This window comes from Euprymna scolopes, chromosome 7 (assembly GCF_053919585.1).
Source record: "Euprymna scolopes isolate OS-2025 chromosome 7, ASM5391958v1, whole genome shotgun sequence".
Lineage (NCBI taxonomy): Eukaryota > Metazoa > Mollusca > Cephalopoda > Sepiida > Sepiolidae > Euprymna > Euprymna scolopes.
The window spans coordinates 93,321,186-93,338,149 of NC_136488.1; the positions used below are offsets into that span (position 1 = coordinate 93,321,186).

The 16,964-nt window shown below is 31.9% G+C and overlaps 1 protein-coding gene across 5 annotated transcripts in view; it reads left to right on the top strand.

Annotated features, from left to right (window-relative positions):
- Positions 1-16,964, top strand: part of LOC145279834 (uncharacterized) — a 192,612-nt gene that overhangs the window by 38,066 nt on the left and 137,582 nt on the right. The window contains exon 2 of one of the 5 annotated variants that reach the window (XM_080131265.1): positions 6,756-6,822. The exons of the other annotated variants lie outside the window; for them this stretch is intronic. The gene's annotated coding sequence lies outside the window, so the exon portion shown is untranslated. The remainder of the gene's footprint in view (positions 1-6,755; positions 6,823-16,964) is intronic. 5 annotated transcript variants of the gene reach the window in all.

A 16,964-nucleotide genomic window follows, 5' to 3' on the forward strand; every position in this document is an offset into this window, starting at 1 on the left:
GTAAGAAAATGACTTAGGACAGACAAAGGGTTATCTCCGTTTACTCTCTCTCTCTCTCCAGCGTCAGCAAAGAAAAATGTGCCAGTCGGATTAAATATTAAAAGCTAAACATTGAGTGAAAAAGAATTTTTTTGCCAGGGGAAAATATTGGTTTGTGTTCTATCCTAATAACTGGACAAATTTTTTTTTATCTAGGGTTTGGTCAGAAAGTTAGACAAGCTATTTGTACAGAGAAAAATATCACTCAAAGGAATACTTTAAATGATTAACTGACTAAATATTATCACAAAATGAACTTTTGAATTTGGAAGGCTTTGTGGTTTATATGAAAAAAAAAATGCTTTTTTTTATTAGAATGAATTAAAGATCTCTTATTTATGATAGTGAAAATCTTTCAAATATTTTGTTTACATTTAAAATCACTGTTGAATTTTTTTTTGTAAATTATCCCATTACAGATCTGATTTCAATCATAATCATTCGTGGATCATAAAATATATCCGTTATTCTGCATCGAATTGTATGATTTGTTTTTATTGCTGTTAATATTTTGAAATTGATATGAAATTAATTTATTTAAAAATAAATACTATAACTAAATTCTTACTGATTCAAAATTGTCTCATTTTAGTATATTTGTCTTTTAATGGCATGTTTATATATTCAAAACACGTTTAATCTGATTTTAGAGTTTCATAGATATTAAAAGTTGGTGTTTATTTATGATAATACTGTTATGAAAAGAACTTTTTTTTAAATCGGCTCCTTTTTATAAGTGAATACTCCAATAATGTACAACTTTTAGAATGTTAGTACATTTTGATCAGGGTTGCAGAGTTGGAAGGTATATTGTCCAACTCCGACTCCTATGATTACAAAAATTCAGATTCCTTAAAGTTTTTTAATGTTCACACAGTTGATTCTTTAAAGATTAAAAATATCTGACTCTTAACATTCTTACAAGTTTGATTCTGACATCTTCCAAAGCTTTCAACTTTAACTCCAATTTCGATAACAAGTTGTAGTTAAAAAAAAAAAAAAATTTAATCTGTTGCTAAGACTGCTAGGAAAAGGATTTAATCATTCTACTGACTCCATTAAGTATTTGACTCCTGATGCAATTGTCTACTTATATGAGCCAAATGTGTCTAAGATGGAGTACTGCTGCCATATCTTAGGATGCACTCAGAATACTCTTTTTTTTTTATTCTTGGCAATTCAAAATTGACTTTTTAATTTAGAGGTGGGGGAGTGGTCTATTTTAAAAACATTTTTTTTTTTTTAGTCTCTTTCTCACATTAGAGACATTGTTAGTTTTTTTTCTATTCAATTGTTATTTTATAGACAGTATTTGACTCAGCTTTAATCACTTCGTTGTTTTTGCTTTACGGCATATCAACCCTTTTCAGGTTATTTAATGCCGAATCCAGTGATTTTGAAGAACAATTTTTTAATAGAGTATATTTGTTTTTTTTTTTTGTTTTTTTTAAGTCGGTTTCTATTTAACCCATAGTTGGGTTCCTAACAGGTACTACCAGTCTGGGTCAGAGTGAACCTGGGAGCAATGGCAATTAAAGGGTGACTTCACACTTCCCAAAGCCAGCAAGTTGGGGCCTCACCATCAGATATAGTTTAAGATCATATCCAGGGCCAGCTTAAATCTCTGATTATCCTTATAAGACATTCACAACAAGAATTTGTTTTCTTATCACAACTGCAAAGAACTTTACTTTCTTCTCTGTATGCCTAACATCAAATGGAGTTTCCAGAAACTTCCTGTGAAACATTTTATTACAGGATCGTTTTCTTACAGGCTATAACATGGCTGTCTTCAAATCTAATGTCAAAAATTATTTGTCATAACCTACCTTCATAAGTAATAAAAATTTTGTTCCATTTCGTTAAACCTCTTAATATTCATCATTCAACTGACAATCTATCTTATTTGTGAGGGGCTTGCAGTGATGCAATTAAAAATATATTTAAATGATGCAATTAAAAATATATTTAAAAAATATACAATTAAAATTTTACTTTATTACGTTATATGATTTTGCTTACCTTTATATTAAACTATGACAGTGCAAAATACTGTTTGGAAGTTCAGTTGCAGAAAGCATTGGAAATAAAGTTCACAAAACATCTCAGTTGGATATCCAAAACAAAAATTTTATTTTCATTAAAACCTTTTGATTTGGCAACATAGATCTTTGTAAAATAAATAATAATATCAAATTCATTTTGGTAGCACAATTAGCTCCCAAATTATGACCATTCAAAGTTTGTTAGAAATTAGAACATTTGTTGTCTGGTTTGCTATTTGTCCAGAAGCCAATTTTCATAGTGTATAACTAAAAATGTATGCTTCAAACTAGTGAAAAATCCTTACAAATGTATCGTGTCATCTTGTGGTAAATGAAAATTTAGGATTTGGGATTTAGGCAAGCCCGTTCTATAGCAGATATCCTAACTGTAATCTCTGAACGTATATACCATACACTGGACAAGGCAGGGGAAGGTAGAGCGGTAGCCCTAGATATTGACAGGGTATTGCATGATGGTCTTCTCTGGAAAATCAGATCATACGGTATCACTGGACGAATATTTAACATAATTAGATTCTTCTTAAATAAGAGAAGAATCCAGGTTGTCCTCGACAATCGTATATCTAAACAATATGATTTTAATGCAGGTAGGTTGATCATTGGACCTTTATTATTCCTAATATTCATAAATGAATTCCCTGATAAAATTGTCTCTGAGATGGGTATATCTGCTGATGACACCACGCTCTATAACAGGCATAAGAAAACAAATGAACACATATCTAAGGAAATGGCAGAAACACTAGAGGAAGACCTCCAATCTGTAATGGAATGGGGACATAAATGGATGGTCACATTCAGTGCTGCCAAGACTAAGCTTGTTTCCTTCAATAATTACAAGAAACCTTCTGAACCAATAGCAATGGCTAAAGATACATTACCTGAAAATATTTCTTTTAAACTTCTTGGCCTAACGTTCACAGGGAACATAAGTTAGAACAGATACATTAAGAGCATTTCCAAGGCTGCTGCGAAGAAGGTAAGCTATCTCTACCGTGCTAGAAAGCTACTTACGCCTGAAAATATCTTGTACCTCTATAAGGCCACCATTCGTCCAAGTATGGAGTATTATTGTCACATTTGTTGCATCTGTTACTAGTCTCTCACTCCTGGACAGGGTTCAAAAGAGAGTCGCCAACCTGATAGGTCCTGAACTGTCATCTAAGCTTCAACTTCTGTCCCATCGACAAAATAGTGCATCCCTCTGCCTGTTCTACAAGTATTTTAATGGTGAATGCTTCAACGAACTACAAACCCTTGTACCCCCTCAATGTAAATACCCCTGACAAACCCGACAAGCAGCAAAATCCCACCCCTTCACAGTAGAGATCCCTAGATGTAAGAAAACCTTCTACTCCAATAATTCATTCCTCAGAACTGCTAGACTTTAGAACTCCCTTCCAGGATTTTGCTTTCCCAATAGTACTAACACGCAAAAGTTCAAGTGTAATGCGAACAGACATCTTGCTGCTCACCTCCCTACATAGTATCCTTGCAACTTATGTTTCTTATAGTAACCCTTGCATCAAAGTGTCACTGTGCCTTGTTTAGGGTGAATATGGAATAAAGAAAAATAAACTAAAATAAAAAATTAATCATAATGGGAGCAATAATTATTGGATCAGCCTCATGATCCCATTGGAAAAAATGTCCAAAACTGACATGGAAGCGCAACTTTGACTATTTCATGTAAGGTTTATGTCTACAGCTAACACATTGAATCTTCATAATATAATTCTTAACATGTTAAAGCTCTAGCTAGATTTTTCTTTGAATAGTAAATTAAAAAAACAACAATGAAAAAAGCTTTAAATTTGGACAATGTAAAAACAGATGGAAACACAATTTTATAATAGGGCAAACATTTAATTCACTGAAGTTTTGGATTTTGCTTTTTTGTGAAAGATAATTTAAAATTCTATATTAAGCCCACCATATTTGTAACTGTTTTTTTTTCTTTAAGATGGGTCTGTTTTCATATGCATAAACAATATTGAGTGCATTAAGTTGAAAAAATAAATCGTTTGAGATTGAAAATAGTAACCTAACTTAGAAAAAAAAAACAAAAAAACTATGAATGACAAAACAAAAAAAACTATGAATGACAAAAAAAAAAAAAAAAGAATTGTACATGTACATGTATAAAGAGAAAAGATAAAATTTTGTTTACATTCAAATTTTATCAAAATAACCAAAATTAGTTATTATTATCAGTTGAAATTGAATGGAATTTTGCCACATTTACTCATTTTTGCACACTAAACAGGCTGGTTTGTGATACCTGTTCAAAATAATGAGCGTTTTCTGCCACGATTATTCAATAAAAAGACAAGCAAAATGGCAACACAATCATATGAGGCAGGGACTTTTTAGCAGAATTTTGCTCCTCTTCCCTTTTGTAAGACTTAGAGGTAAGATTATGAAATGGTGGACTTGCCTCCCAGATTTAGTGATAGGGTAAGTATCCTTCCCCACTCAATCTCTCTCATAGCAAAAATCTTTTTTGATGTACTGTCCTCAAAACTAGAATAGCTTGAAAATTGGTGAGGGGTGCATTCTACATTAAATTTCATGCACATGCTGGGTGGAGAGCAAGTTGGGAAAATGAGTGGGGCAGGGCATCTCCCAAGATTGAGAAATTCGTGGAGGTGATACCCTACCCTCGCTTGAGAAATTTCTTGATTTCAGATATTTGCCATTGGTCACTTACATCCCTAATTAAGTGTAATAAGTAAAATTAAACAGACACACACACAAATTACTTGTTATTGAAATTAATTGAAATTCTAAAAGTTTATGACTATGGAAGTTGACTTATTTAAAGAAATGTTTTTTTTTTTCATGTCAGTTTAATTGTAAAGAAGAATATAAAAATATATAATTAACCTTGAGTAAATTTTTATTTTATTACTGATTATTATTATTATTATTTTTTTTTTTTTAAATTCTGAGAAAGAAAATGGTATTGGAAATTTTCAGGACTTTTATAAATATTGTTCAATTCAATGAAATATGTATGAAGCTAACATATTCACACTGAGCCAGTCATCTAATAAGCTCTCTACTCCCAATTTTTAATGTTCAATTACTATGCAAGGTTTTATAATGTTGAAAAACTTGTGTAAACAATTGCAGACATCAATAATGGAATCACGATAAACTTTGGCCATGTGGCAGCATCAATAAAGGGCTGAAAGACGCCAGTCTTCCAAACAGATTTATATTTAAATCGATTGCTGTGCTCCTGCCACAAGAAACTTCTTCAACCACATGAGTCTATCCCTGTTGTGCCACTCGGGGGAACATGTTCTTTGAGCACCTTGCTATTGTCATTATTTAAGGAATTGATTGGAGTCTGTTCTGGCCTGCCAAGCTAGTGGAACATCCTGATTAAAGTTCTTGAGGTTTCTGATATATTTACAAAGGCTTTTTTTTTTTTTTTTTTTAAATTTGGTAGCTGAAACATTATTTAGAATAGGATAGTAGAAAAGTAAATGTTTATGTTAACTTTTTAACATGTATAAAATTGAAAATTTATCTTGATTGGAGCAACATTTCCAATAAAATTGAACTTTCGATATACATCTGTGCTTCATTGTGCATTTGGCGAACATTCTTGATGTTAACTGTTTTGACTAATATTAAAGAATGACTTTAACTTATCTATATACTAATACACTAAGACAATTTCGTGTTTATATTACGTTATCACCTGATTGCTGAAGATGCAATACGAAAAAGTAATTTAAAAAAATTTCATCTGATGATGTCATCATGTCAAATGTGAAATTTCAATTAAAATACTTTCTTGCCCTCTCAGCTAGGGGCAAAGTTAGAGAAATCTTAAGTAGGATGGCTCTTAGTGTGAATGTGGTATTGTGGTAACTGAGATGATTCTAGTTAAGAGTAAGATAGGCGTTGTTATCACTGGAGACCAACGATATGCATTTTTTCCATACTTTTTATGGCCTTCTGCCTAATTTGTTTTAAATGCATTTTTTTTTTTTTAATATTTTCTTTCAATTCAAAGTGTAATATCTGTTCTGTCCAAAAATAATCTTATGAGATTTGTGTTCGTACCAGATATTCATAGAATGGAAATATGTCACAAACTTCTAGTAAGGTTTTTGGAAATTGATCCGCAACCATTATATATATATATAAACTACATTAACTAGAGTACTTAGATAAGTATGTTTCAATTTAAACAATAATGATATAATAATATTGTAGAGTCTGCTTTGCACTGGGCATTCAAAGAATGGAAATATTTTTAAGCATGGTAACAATATATTACAGATGAAGCACATGTCCCACTGGTTATTATGATTGCTGAATAATCCATCAAATCTGTCACATGATTAGAATATCTTTTTGTTTTTAGATTTTATCCAGGAACTTTCCAATAAAATTTCTCTTTTTTTATTAAAACAATTAAAAAAAAAAAATAAAAATAAAACTTAAGTCTTGATATCTAATTATGATAAAAATGGTTTGATTCTATAATTTGGCATTAATTTTTATTTAGCTCAAAATTTAGTTCAAAATTGATATTTTTGCCTTTTTGTTAAATATTTAAAAAATTCCTAAATACTTTAGAAGTTTTGTTTCTTCTTCATGTTTGACATATTTTTTTATGGATTTTTCCAGATTGAGAAATTAAAATTACTGTGATTATTTCACCCTGAATAACTACTCTTTTAAATATAAAAAAAATGTAAGTACTTTTAAGCTGATCCACCATGTTTAATTGATTATAGCTTTTTGTTTTTGCTTTTAGTAGAAACAAAGAAGTTTTAAAGTGTATTTCAGAGGTAGCATCCCAAGTGTGATATTTATTGTTTATACATGTCATATCATATTTGGTTTAATGTTTTATATGCTGGCATATGTTTGCCAGCTTTTAGAAATTGACTTTCAAGCTAAACAGGTTTTTATTTACCATTCTTTCTATCAAATCCATCCTTATCACTTCCTCCTATGTTTTCCTTGATCTTTCCCTGTGAACTAATTCTGCTACCTCAACTTTTCTATGTCTATTAACTTAAGAACTTATCAATTCTTTCAGCATGGCCATATCATCAAAGCCTGTTGTTCTGCATACATCTCTATATACTGTATAATGATGATTGTAGAAATATTTTTGAAGTCGATTTTTGACCTGCCTTTCATAGTGGCAAGGTCAGCTTATAGTGAAAACCAAACTCTCCAAAAAGAGGAAGTCTTGTCAAGCTGAAAAAATAGCCTGATCGGTCTTGTTGGTATTCTCTCACAGATGAATGCCCTTCAATTGATAGGCTATAACTCCACCCTAAAAGTAACAAACCTGTCATTATCTCCAGAAGGCAAAGGTGATTCCTAGGACAATGGCCATCTGAGACCAAACAGATGACATACATGACAGTTACTTCAGTGAATATGGTACAGATCCACAGATAGAAATGAATTAACAAATGATAGAACAAATAGTCATTCCAGCCAAATTCAATGATTTGTATTGAACAGTTTCTATTTGTTTTCGAATTTTCACTTCTTTTGATCTATAAGTTAGATCATTCCTGAGAATTTCAACTCAATTGGTTTCTCCTAAACAGATTTTATAAGACATTCAAAGAAATAGACAATTTTGAAAATTTTGAATCTTGGGCTTCTAATTTTTCAGAATCAACCATCTGAGTTTTCATTTTTTCATTAAAATTATTTATTTTAATTTTACTAAAGTTAAAAAGATTCATCCAAAAAAGAAATATTTAAATGTGAAAATTCAAATAAAGTTAGAAAACTCACTAATCTAGGATATTTGTTACTTAACTGTTTCTCGAACGTTCACATTTCTATAACTTGATCAAGATACATTCGTAGAAAAGGTCAGTTCAGTTATTTAAAATTACAATTTCAATGTTTTTGGTTCACTAAAAATCAGAAAAAGAAAAAGTGAAAAAGATTTTAACACTCAGGTTTTCTTTTTCAATTTTTTTACCATGGTAATTATTACTAACCTAGACCCGCATAAAACCATGTGTAGAAGTGGTTTTAATAAGACAAAAAAAAAAAATGATTAAAAACTATATAAATATATTTATGACCTAAAGTAGCTAAAAAACGTTTTTAAATCTTTCGAGGAGATCCCTCCCCGAAAGATTTAAAAACGTTCCCCAAAAGATTTAAAAACGTTTTTTGGCTATTTGGTGGTAAATAAACCAATGTGGGATGATCAAAAAATGTTTCAAACTTTTAGAACTACCTTAGTCTCCCAAAAACATCAGTGGGATTTGCAAACAAAGCTTTACACTTCTACTGTGCACCATTTTTTATTTTTTTTTTATTTTGTTTGTTTTTTTAAAAAGCGTAAAAATTATTAAGCATTGAGTGAATTGTGCTGAAATTGGCGGCCTTTGATAATGTAATAAATAACAACCAAGATAAGAATAATAGTCTTAATAATCTAAATAATCAATCCTCATCTTCAAAATTCTGAAACCTGATGTAATAATTGTCTTTATATTTTATAAAAACTCTCCTTACCAGATGTCTTCGTTAGTTCGGTCGCACCCTTCGACGACCCAGGTGACTTGATCTGTGAAGTCAACACCAGAATCACTAAGCTGAAAGAAATATTGCAGTGGCCAACTGAAAACCTGGCTCAGGACGGTGAAGCAGAATGCTGAACTGAACAGATTGGACCCTCACCTTTACTGGGCTCGTTGTTGGAACTGTGAATGGCTTGCACTCATAACAGAAGCAGCTTTGTATATCTGTGCCTGATCAGCCAGTGTTCAGAACGTGGTGAATTTATTGGAAAGAGCCAGCCCAATAGACCCTGGGTGAATGTTAGAACTATGACTCTAAACATATAAATTTGTATTAGGTATATAAACAAACAAAACTGTCTTGAGGAATATTTTAACAATCTAAAACGTATTCAAGACGGACAGGAAAACCAAGAACCTCTTGTACAGATGCACATACACATAAAAACAAATAATCAAGAAATATCAATAAAAACTTTGATTTGATATTTAAAAAAATAAAGTAGGATTAATACTTGTCAAAATATACAAATTTCTATCTTTAATATATTTAATTTCAAAAATGGAAAAATACACCTTCTCTCCCTTTCTTATTTCTCTTTTTCTCAAGTTAAATGTAAACAGACTTAAACTTTTTGTACATTAATAAATATGACACTGTTCTGGAACTCGCGGCAGTTATTCCTCAGAATCTTGCTTTCAGGTACCTACAATACCGTCTAGCAGTCAACTTTAGAAAGCGTGCGTTGGGCAGACAGATAAACTCAAATTAACATAACGAAAACAACTAATACGTTGAAAACGCTTTATTAATTAGCTAAAAAAATCTGAAACAAAACAAATAGTTAAAAGGAGAAAACATAATTAAACAAAGGGAAATAATACATGAAAATAATTATGTTTTGGACAGGCTTCCAAATTAACAGATTCTGGGATATCTTATCTTTTTCAATCAACTGTTAGGTGAAAGTCCGTAACAGAAAAGTGTCTTTTCTCCATTAAATTGTTAGGTGAAAGTCTGGAGCGGCTAAAAAGTGTCCTTTCTTTTTTTTTTTTTTATTATTAAATCATTAGGTGAAAGTATGGAGTGGTTAGAAAATGTCTTTTCTTTTTTTATTAAATAGTTAGGTGAAAGTATGGAGCGGTTATGTCTCCTTTTTACAAAGGTTGTTATTCTAGTGCGGCGCATAAACTGCCCAAGCGCCCATGAAATAAAAATAATAGAAGTCTGAGAAAAGATATAAGTTCTGTGCGCGCGAAGGAAAGAATAAATTAGAATTTCTACAAATTAAATATAGAAGTCATACACTAGATTAAATAAACAGAAACAGGGTTTTGAGTTCTTCATAGAAGGAATAGCCAGGTAAAGGAATAATAGGGTGTTCCGAACATACCTCATGGCTTAAACGGGGAAAGCCCAGTTCATGGAGTCGAGTAAAGTCCGTCCGTGTCATTTCAAATTCCGCGGTGAAAAGGAGGAAGGAGGGACAGAATCGCAGAACAAGACTAGAATGAGATCACGTGGGAATTCGAAGAACAGCAATATGAAACTTTTCCTTTTTTTTTTTTTTTTTTTATTTGGAATGCCTAAATGGCTAAATTTTCCATTAAAGAAAGATCAGGAAGGGAAGAAATAAGAAAGAAAACTATATAAGAAAAAACTCACACAGAGATGAATGAGAACGAGGCACCGGTGCTCTTAAAGCATGTGTCCCTGTTAAAAAGGAGCCCGGTCTGAAGACAGAACAGACACATTTTGATAAAAAAGCTAATGAGTAGAAATGAATGTCAAACAAAGATTTCAATGAGAATGTAGAATGATGTAAATTGGGTTCATTATAATTGTTTAGCCTTTTCGATGGTTGATCAGTAAACAGCACATTCTAGTTATGAGGGTGATCTTTTCAAGGCACAGGTTCATAACTGATTAGGGTTCTATAATATCTCTTATAGTTATGCGTGACTTACCAGATTGATAGTTATTTAACCGTTTTATGCAAACCTGTTATACTAAATGTGAGTTAATAAACGTTTGTTTCCTCAAAGTAATTTCTTATATACTTTAATAACAAAAGATACATGCTAAAATCTACTTGAGTTCTGGGATTGAGTTACATTTTAAAAACATTTTCTGTTTTAATTAGCTCTAATATATAATAAACTAAACACATGACCTTCTTTTCTCTTAACTATCTATGTATTTCTCCTACCTCAGTTCGCATTATGCACATTCAACCATTTTAATATCTCTATGCATTTAGAGAAAGAGTGATTGCTTTCAGTATATGTGTGTGTATATCACAAAAAAAACATAAGTAAAATGGCAAAATGAATCTTTTTTATTTCTGTTTAAAAATAATAAACAGGATAATACTTCTATGTATTAGGTTGATGAAGTTGAACGTAAAAATATTATTATTTTTTGCATCAACCTAATAATATAACAATATAATAAAAGTAAAGAGACTTATTTTTAGTTATGCAAGAACTAGGTATGTCACAGTCTATGATTTTCAAATGAAATTAAAGTAGAATAAATAGTCGTGATGGTTGAGACCCAATGGATCAGTCTAATATTTATGTTAAATACATTATGTTTACTTTCAAATCATTTCATTAAATTCCAATTCCTAGTCCATAAAAATTTTATCTATGCATATAAAAAAAAGTTTGTTACAAAGAGTTCAGTTTTTCAAGAAATTAATGATACCATTCAAATTTTCTTTTCATCTGGGGTTATTAGGGTCTACTTATTGTTTACTGGGGAGGCAATTGAAAACCTATACTAAGATTAAATAACTTTTCTCAAGTAAATTTTTATAAGAATCCAATGGTTATACCAATTTTGTATTTAGGACTTTTACAATTATATTTTGATATTTTACAATAATATTTTTGTGCCATACATCCATAAACTGTAAAGACTTTTCACTTTCTTTTAGAAATTAAAAAATATAGAATAAAAGTAGGACTGAAAATGTGACTACATAGTTCTCATTACTTTCAAGGCATTGCAAGCGTATGTCTAGTGTGTGTGTGTGTGTGTGTGTGTAAAAATATGAGTATATTTAGGCAAATATCATTGAATAAGTTATTTTTTGTTTGATATGTTTTATTATTTAAAAAAATTTTCTAAGTAGTTTATTTAACATTTTGATCAAATTAGGGCATATGAGTTCCATGCATTTCTTTAGATTCTTGTAATATTCAGTGTCCCAACTAAAATTTTGCTCTGTCAACAGGGCCATGAATTTGTCGACTGCAACCCCTGAAAACAAGTTGGCGATTATGATACCTTAGGATGAGATGTGGATTTATTACATAATTGGTCATGTGACTCACCACATTCTTCTTTGGCTCTTCAGTTAGACAAGAGATTGAAGAAGCCTGGTCTAATCAATCGGCTGGTAACGTCATGCCTTAGTATCTATAAGTTTATCTCTAACCGTATTATTAAATCTGATTCTTGTAGAAATCCAAACTTTATTTCTTTTTATTTTCCTCACAAATAGAAAGTGACTACTGAGAGTAAATTGTATTGAGAACAAAGATAACAGCTGCTAAAAATGTTTTCTAGCAAGTAATGTTCCTTCCCTCACTGTAAAACTTTCTTTTAAGACTAATATTTTCTAATAGTATAAAATAATTATAATTCCTAAAGAATTCCATTTAAAATCTTTATTCAGCATTAAATAGATAGTTGATAGGCAATAAAACAAGCCCAACTAAAGTTTTTTCATAAATTGTAGCATGAAACTGCATGGTTTTGAATTATCAGGTTGATAAGAAAGTTCTTGCAGTTTTGAACTTTTAAATTCAGATGAACATATCTCAGACTTCGGAGAGGCAGGCGACATCGACCTTGTATTAATGGAGAGCATGAGCTGTGTGAGTCCTTGTGTTTCCTCAGATTTCAGAGTTCAGACATTCCAACATGCAAAATGATGAAATATACAAGCGATGAAACAAACGAAACAACCAAGCTTGCTGATTTGACACTTGCAGCGCTGGGACAGTGAGTGCGTCGGATCTTGTGGACGCCGTAGCAGGAGTCGTAATTGGAATAAGTGTTGAATTAATATTAGATGAAGTAACGAGGGAGTTTGAAATTCACAAGCAGTACCCAAACTTGCATGTATATCCAGGTGAGGGGAGTTTTGACTTTTCAGCTTGGTTATAGCGCCGAACCCAGCCCATTTTGCAGAATCGGTGTCACGACAAGAATGCATGGGAGGAAGTTTGACTGGCAGAGATGATCGTAATAGGATGACAACCAATCCTACAGGATCAACATTTGACCATAAGTTACACATGCCTATATGGACCATTTTGACAGCCAGTAGGAGCGCTTCCTTACTCTCCAGTCCAGGCATACCTTGGTTTCATCATCACCGCAACAGGCCAAGGAGAGGAAGATATCCACAACTGCATTGGCAGTGCTCATCTTACCTTTTGTTGACTGCAATTGCAGCTCTGGTTCCGAAAAGAGATAAGGCTCAACACAAAAGTCAGGATCTACCAGGCCTTGGTCCACACTATTCTGCTTTATGGCTGCCAAACCTAGCCTATGCATGAAAGTGGCCTTCACAAGCTGGAGATGTTCGACCATCATTGCCTATGCCACATCCTATGTGTCCACGAGTAACAATTCATCTTTAACAACATGGTTCAGGCACGTTACAAGACATGCTCCCTTCAACAATCCCTCCTTGCCAGACACCTTTGTTGATTCAGCCATGCGCTTCTTCGAAACCCAGGTGACCTCATTTGTGAAGCCATTGACCTAGCACTACCATCAGACTGGAAGAAGCACTATGGTGACCAACTCAAAACCTGGCTCAGGAAAGTGAAACAAGATGCTGAAATGATCCTTGACCTCCACCTCTATGGGTTCTACCGATGGAACCGCAAATGGCTTACACTTGTAATGGAAACAGACTTGGATCGCCGCGACTAATCAGTTGTTATACGGGATGTGATGAACTTGTTGGATGGAGCGGGCTCAACCGATCCAGGGTAAACACCGCAACAAGTACAACATATCTTGTCTCAAACAAAAATTTATTTATTGAAATAAGCATGCAAAATAAGTGTATTTATGCTAGTAACGTAAAAAGCTTGCGTTCTGATGATGATGAAGTCACTGAAAGCATTTTTGATATTGCTTAGGTTTTTGAAGCATTTCTCACATGGAAAGTTGCTGAGGTGCTTGTAAAAGTGATACATAAGAGGTCTGGAGAGTATGGGGGATGAGGCAGTTTCATAACCCAATTCTTACAACTTCTGCATGGTCGATTTAGCAACGTGCGGTTGGGTATTGTCGTGGAGGAGAATTGGGCCTTTTCTGTTGGCTAATGCTGGATGTTGTTGTTAAAGTTTCTGATGCATTTCATCCATTTGACATTTGACAGTACTTCTCTGCCATAATGGTTTCGCCTGCATTCAAAAAAACTATAATGGATAAGACCAGCTAGCATGACCTTCTTATGGTGCAACTCTGGCTTTAGGAAGTATCGTGGAGCTCCGTCGGCGTCTAACCACTAAGCTGAGCATCGTCGGTTGTCATAAACAACCCACTTTTCATCGCAAGTCACAATCCAGTCAAGAAACGGGTTGTTCTTGTTGCATTAAAGAAGGGTAGATGACACTTCATAATGACATGGTTTTCATTCAATTTATGAGGCACCCATTTACCAAATCTTTCTGTCTTTCCCAATCTCTTTCAAGTGGTTGGAAATTGTTGTATATGTTACGTTGAATTCAAAAGCAAGTTCTTGAACTGTTGTGCATGGATTGGCTTTGACTAAGGCTCTTAATTGGTTGTTGTCAACATCTGATGGCCGATCACTATGCTCATCATCTCCAAGATTCTTGTCGCCACAAAATGAATCAAACCATCATTGTGCTGTGCATTCAGTAATAGTTCCTGGGCCAAATACTTTGTTTATATTGCGAGCTTTTTCAGCAGCTTTTGTTTGAATTTAAATAAGAAAATTGTGTGAATTTGCTTTTTTTCAATCTTGTATTCAACATTCTGAAAAGAAGATATGATTGTTTTAAAACGATTGTAATTTAAACAATTAGTGAAAAACGCTCTTTAAACTGATATATAAAGTAAAGTTATTATAATGAAGACTTATTTGAAAATACAATATTTAGAATCAATATTTAAAATTCCACAAGAATCTTTTTGTCAACCTAATATTTAAATTGACTAAAAAAGTTGTTTTTTTTTAATTTAAATAAAAACAATTGCTTTATCACTGTTCAGTTATGGTTTTGGTTTTTGTTAATTGTGAGAAAACAAAATTATTTCTTTTCAAAAATTTTGAGATAAGGATTGATAATCTCTATTATTCAAACTCCTATTCTCATTCTGATTGTTTTTTTCATAACGTTTCTGTTGAAGTAATCTCTGACCATCATCTTCTCACTTGGAAATCTTTGTTGAACATGGGAACTTATATGGAATGCCAAACCCATGGCCGAACAATTAAGAGTATTGATTAAGAATCCGTTTCAAGTGACATTCTGGAGATTGATGGCTTGATCCTTACTCCTGGCAATAATAATACAGAAAATCAAAATTTAAAACTACAACCCAATCATGTCTGATGAAATGTGAGTTATATATTTACTGCATGGATTTTCAATAAAGGATTCTGTTAAAAAAATTTTTTAACGCTTCTCAAGTTTGAAAAGATGCATTTGAAGAAGGTTAACGGTTACATTGGCTGAAACATTGTGAAAATAAAGACAAAGATGAGAATAGTAGTTTAAATGATCCAAATAATTAAAAATGAATTTGTTATTAAATGAATAAAACAATATTAGTGTATTTCAAGTCGACAAAATTGTAGCTGTTATTTAAATGTTATCGGAACATTATTTAAAATACCTTCAAAGTAAAAGGATTTAACTTGAGGTAAAGTTTAAAAAAGTATTTTTTCAATTTTCTTTATCTCGATAGAAACACTTCAAGTTGTCATGGCTTTTCAGTATGGTTAGACATGATTGTTTTTACATTGAGATTCAAAGATCTATCACCAGATCACTTGTAGCTGTGATCAACACATGGGAATTTTACCTAAATGCTATTACACCTGGCCTTACAGTAATAGATTATGGGTCGAATGTCTTTTTACCTACAATCGTACTACCAGAGAACTCTATTTGAATTATAAAGAGTAATGCTTATATGTTAAGTTGAAATTTTTAATTCCCCTACTAGAGTAGAAATTTACTTTATATATTTGCTTTTATTTCTTGGTAATTATATAAAAGAATTAGTTCACTCTTGCTGTATTTTACCTATTTTGGCAATATTTAAAAGTGCATAAATGTACTACTACTTCTATTACACAAATTTTAATTGATCATTTAAAGAAAGATTCTATGTACAAGTGAACTAAAAACAAATTACAAATGTTTTGAGGTTCTCTACATAACAAAATAACTAAATGGCCTAATATTAATAAAATTAGTTTATAAACTTGTAGTTCGACAGTTACTAAGAATAAATACATTTTAACACAAGACTGCAAATTAATTGTGTACTTCCTAATAAATAATAAGTAAAAAAACAAAAAAAAAACACTACGTAGAGTCCTTTTCAGGCCAAGTTCATTCTGACGGTGAGGAAGCTGTTCATGCCCTCCTCCCCTCCGAAATTTCACGTCATAACTTTTTGTCTTTAAATCCCTGGCCAAAGTTGAAGATGATTATCTTTTATGCTGTTTGCTTAGAACATTCCTGTTCTGGTGTTAATGGAGGTTTTGGTAGTTCAAACAAATTATCAATTACATTCATTGGCTCTTCCCTATGAGGATTTGGTTCAGATGTATACCTCTTTTTAAGCTGCTTTTAAGAGTCTTTTAATTTTTTTTTTTTTTCAGCTGCTTTATATACAATAGTCTTACATTTTGTTTCTAAATAATACCTTCTTTCAAGCTAATTTTTCTATTATAATTTTAAAATAGATTTGAAAAATTTTGGATTTGTTAGGTGCTAGTTTTTTAAATTTTGATTGTATCTTTTTTGAAAACATAAGTCTAGCTAATGACATTCTTGAATTTGTTCTTGGTTTTTGAGTTATCCAATTCACTCTAAGAAACTCATAATAATTCATCTTCAGTGTCACTTTAGTTTGATTTTTTTTTTTAAATGCTTGCTTAAGCATAGCTACAAAGTATTTGACTTGACCATTAGATTTTGAATGGTACAAAATTGTAACCTGAAACTTTTTAGTAGGAATCTCCAAATTGTTTAACCATAAATTGAGTTCCATTATCAGACATACTAAATCTTGTGAAGATTTTGTTTGCAAACT